Source organism: Rhinopithecus bieti, unplaced genomic scaffold, assembly GCF_001698545.2.
Source record: "Rhinopithecus bieti isolate Rb0 unplaced genomic scaffold, ASM169854v2 scaffold_5002, whole genome shotgun sequence".
In the NCBI taxonomy this organism is placed as follows: domain Eukaryota; kingdom Metazoa; phylum Chordata; class Mammalia; order Primates; family Cercopithecidae; genus Rhinopithecus; species Rhinopithecus bieti.
The window spans coordinates 1,411,446-1,416,204 of record NW_016804830.1 but is presented as its reverse complement, the minus strand read 5'-3'; the positions used below and the strand labels follow the sequence as shown (position 1 = coordinate 1,416,204).

Genomic DNA, 4,759 nt, shown 5'->3' with positions numbered 1-4,759 from the left:
AGAGATGGCTGCCCAAAGATTGTCAATCTGGGGAGCTCTAAAACAGACCTCTTCTATGAACGCAAAAAATACGGCTTCAAGAAGAGGTGATTGGTGGGTGGCCCCTTCCTCCCCCCAACATCAAGCTGCTGCAGCTGCCAGAAAACATGCCTACTACTACCAGCAGAAAGGGAGCAGAGACCATAGCATCACCAGGAGTGCCTGCTAGTGTACTGGCAGCTTGTCACCCCCTCCTCTCCCTTCACCCAGACATGTGGTAGGGATGGAAAAGGATTCTTCACAGAGCACTCTGGCACACCGTATCAGAGAAAAGTTGATAGATTAGTTAATGGTTTTTCTTGAATTTGAGAAGCAGAGATCTGTTCTCCATATTGATATGTTCTCCTTCAACCAAGATCTTCTAAAAGAAATAATATTTTAGTCTTCTGCTTGAGGAGTTGACTGTGAAGCTACAGCCAGTGAAAACCACGTTCTTGCAGCAGCTCTGGTGGCAGCTGTCCTTGAGGAACCTTTGGTGTGTGGTGGGAAGCTATCAGAACAAGAAATGTAGGCATTTACTGTTTTTTTTGGGGGGGGGGCACGCTCCGCCATCTTGAAAGGCATTTATTCATTTAACACTTGTGCTGGTGTCATGTTATTTTCCTTTTGAGAAATTGGAAACTCTTTCTGTTGCTATTATGTTAATAAAGTTGGTGTTTATTTTCTGATAAAAAAAAAAAAAAAAGAACTAAGGAGCAAAAGTAGATCCAGGGATGGGGTAGTTTAGGAAGGCTTCCCGGAATGTGATTACCTCCTGATATTTATTGAGTACCTGGGGTGTACAAAGCTCTGTGCTGAATCTGGGAATGAGAAATGAATAAGTGAAGGCTACCATCTTGAGAAACTCCTAGTTTAGGGGAAACAAGTTTCATTGCAGTGATAGCAAAGATGTGGATGGATGCTGTGGACAGGAGATGGGATATGCCAGCTGTACCTGGATGAATTGGGAAAGGGGTCATCAAAGAGAGGGCTTTTAGGTTTGAAGGGCAAATAGAAGTTGCATAGGCAGGCCTGTCGCGGTGGCTCACACCTGGAATCACAGCACTTTGGGAGGCCGAGGCGGGCGGATCACTTGAGGTCAGGAGTTTGAGACCAGCCTGGCCAACATGGCAAGACCCTATCTCTACTAATACTACAAAAATTAGCCGGGCATGGTGGTGCGTGCTTATAGTCGCAGCTATAATACGTCGGAGGTTAAGTCACAAGAATCGCTTGAACCTGGGAGGCGGAGGTTGCAGTGAGCCAGGATCACACCACTGCGCTCTAGCCTAGGCAACAGAGCAAGACTCCGTCTCCAAAAAAAAAAAACAAAAGAACTTGCGTTGGCATAGAGTTTTAGGAGAATGTAGGGTATTCAGAGACAAAGATGATGGAATCAGAGGAAGAAGGAGTGAAGTATGGGTGAGGAAGCCAGAGAACAGCATCGTGTGGGGGAAAGCATGATCTCTGGATTGGAATGAGGGTGCTCTTACATCAGATGAAGTGTAGAGAGGACTCACCACAGGGCTGACACACCGTAGCCTCTCAATAGATGTTCGTTTCCCTACCTAGACCTGGAGAAGTAAAAATGAGACCACTTTGAGAAGAGCCTTGCATTTCATACTGTAATAGAGAGTCAGAGGAGGTGTGGGATTTTATGACTTTTGGAAGCTTTTTTTCTACTTTTCTTACCCCAACATTATAAAAAGCAGTCAATATTCAATATTTCTTTCTTCTTCTTCAATATTTCTTTCTTCTTCTTCTTCTTCTTCTTCTTTTTTTTTTTTTTTTTTTTTTTTTTGACAGAGTCTGGCTCTGCCGCCTAGGATGGAGTACAATGGTGTGATCTTGGCTCTTTTGCAACCTCTGCCTCCTGGGCTCAAGCCATCCTCCCACCTCAACCTCCCAAGTAGCTGAGACTACAGGTGCATGCTACCATATCGGCTGTTTTTCTTTGTTTGTTTTTTGAGATGGAATCTTGCTTTGTCGCTAGGCTGGAGTACAATGGTGCGATCTGGGCTCACTGCAACCTCCGCCTCCCGGGTTCAAGCGATTCCCCTGCCTCAGCCTCCCTGGTAGCTGGGACTACAGGCGTATGCCACCACACCCAGCTACTTTTTTGTATTTGGCCAGGATGGCCTCGATCTCCTAACCTTGTGATCCGCCCACCTCGGTCTCCCAAAGTGCTGGGATTATAGGCATGAGCCACTGTGCCTGGCTGATTTTTGTATTTTTAGTAGAGACGGAGTTTCGCCATGTTGCCCAGGCTGGTCACAAACTCCTGAGCTCAAGCCATTTGCTCACCTCGGCCTGCCAAAGTGCTAAGATCGTGAGCCACTGCGCTCGGCCCAGTAGTCAACATTTGTAATAGGGATTCACTGTTAGTCTGTGAGCAGCTCAGCAGCCCCACATACACCCCAGAGTGTTAAGGATGACTGGATTCTTCTCTGAGGAGGAGAAAAGGCTATATAGGTATAGTAGGTTCAGAAAAGCCTGTATTAGAGGCATGAAGGATCTTCTGTTTTTTGTATTTTCTGTTTTTTTCCTTTTAGTATTCAGTAAAGGCCTTTTTCAGAGTCCCCACCTGTCTCAGGTAGGCCAGAGAGAGCAACATGGTGGGGTCAGCAAGAATCAGTGAGAATTCCTGAGGAGAAGGTGACACTCAGGAGACAGAGCCAAGGCCAGCTAGTGTCCTGTCTACTAGAAGGTTTGCTTGCAATGTCACCCTCTGTTCTGTATTTTGTTTATTCTTTATTGTTACTCAAAGTATGCTTCTGGAACTGCTTGTATCACAACTGGGGTGCTGAGTAAAAAGGGCACATTTCTAGGCTTAACCTCTGCCTTCCTGAATGTGAACTTCTCAGGCAGGCGCTGGATAGCTCTACATTCATGTGCAGATCTAAAATTGAGAACTGGCCAGGCATGGTGGCTCACATCTGTAATCCCAGCACTCTGGGAGGCTGAGGTGGGTGGATCACCAGAGGTCATGAGTTTGAGACCAGCCTGGCCATCATGGTGAAACTCCGTCTCTACTAAAAATACAAAAATCAGCCAGGTGTAGTGACACACCTGTAATCCCAGCTACTCAGGAGGCTGAGGCAGGAGAATCACTTGAACCCTGGAGGTGGAGGTTGCAGTGAGCTGAGGTTGCGCCACTGCATTCCAGCCTGGGCGACAGAGCAAGACTCTGTCTCAAACAATAAAAATAAAATAAAATTGAGAACCTTTAGTTGTGTGTGTGTGTGTGTTTGAGACATTCTCACTCTGTCGCCCAGGCTGGAGTACAGTGGAATACAGTGGCACGATCTTGGCTCATTGCAGCTTCTGCCTCCCAAGTTCAAGCGATTTCCTGCCTCAGCCTCCCAAGTAGTTTGTGCCACCATGCCACCATGTCACCATGCCTGACTAATTTTTGTATTTTTAGTAGAGACAGGGTTTCACCATGTTGGCCAGGTTGGTCTTGAACTCCTAACCTCAGATGATCCACCTGCCTTGGCCTCCCAGACTGCTGGGATTACAGGTGTGCACCACTGCGCCTGGCCAAGAACCTTCAGTTCTGTGTTTATCTTTCTTCAATAAATATTTATTACAGACTGGGTGCAGTGGCTCATTCCTGTAACTCGAACACTTTGGGAGGCTGAGGCAGATGGATTGCTTGAATCCAGGAATTTGAGACCAGCCTGGGCAACATGGCAAAACTGTGTTGCTACAAAAACAAAATAAAAATTAGACAGATGTGGTGGCGCATGCCTGTGGTCCCAGTTACTTGGGAGGCTGAGGTGGGAGGATCTCCTGAGCCTGGGGAAGTCAAAGCTTCAGTGAGCTGTGATTTTGTGCCACTGTACTCAGCCTGGGTGACAGAGTGAGACTCTGTCTCAAGAAAAAAAACAAATTGTTACATGCCTAAGCATGCCTAGCAGTGTATAGACTAACCCAAGGTGCAGTATAAACTACATAGATAACGGCTTTTTATGTTCAAATGGAATCTACATTTTAACAAGGTATTAGCAGAGTGGTGGAGTAAACCATTGGATAGGTTAGGTAAAGGCAGATTGTATGGCACTTTGAAAGTCTGGCAGGAGACTTATGATTCAGTAAGAAATAAGGAGCTTCTGGGCTCATCTGCAGGCTATATGAAGTAGAACCATATATGGACTAGAGTCAGCTCAACATGACCCTGCCATTACCACTAGTGTGTGGCTGTGAGCAAGACAGTTGACCTCTGGAACTTAAGGTGTTTATCTATAAATGAGGTTAAAAATATCACCTACCAGGCCGGGCGCGGTGGCTCAAGCCTGTAATCCCAGCACTTTGGGAGGCCGAGACGGGCAGATCACGAGGTCAGGAGATCGAGACCATCCTGGCTAACATAGTGAAACCCCGTCTCTACTAAAAAATACAAAAAACTAGCCGGGCGAGGTGGCGGGCGCCTGTAGTCCCAGCTACTTGGGAGGCTGAGGCAGGAGAATGGTGTAAACCTGGGAGGCAGAGCTTGCAGTGAGCTGAGATCCGGCCACTGCACTCCAGCCCGGGCGACAGAGCGAGACTCCATCTCAAAAAAAAAAAAAAAAAAAAAAAAAACCCACCCAGTTGGCGGGGGGGGCCACCCCTGTAATCCCAGCACTTTGGGAGGCCAAGGCAGGTGGATCACCTGAGGTCAGGAATTTGGGACTAGCCCGACCAACATGGGGAACCCTGTCTCTACTAAAATATAAAATTAGCCAGGCATGGTGGCAGGCAC

At 47.0% G+C, this 4,759-nt stretch overlaps 1 protein-coding gene across 2 annotated transcripts in view; it reads left to right on the top strand.

The window, feature by feature from the left end:
• The window catches only part of HINFP (histone H4 transcription factor), a 16,955-nt gene that overhangs the window by 4,808 nt on the left and 7,388 nt on the right, over positions 1–4,759 (top strand). The window lies entirely within an intron of this gene.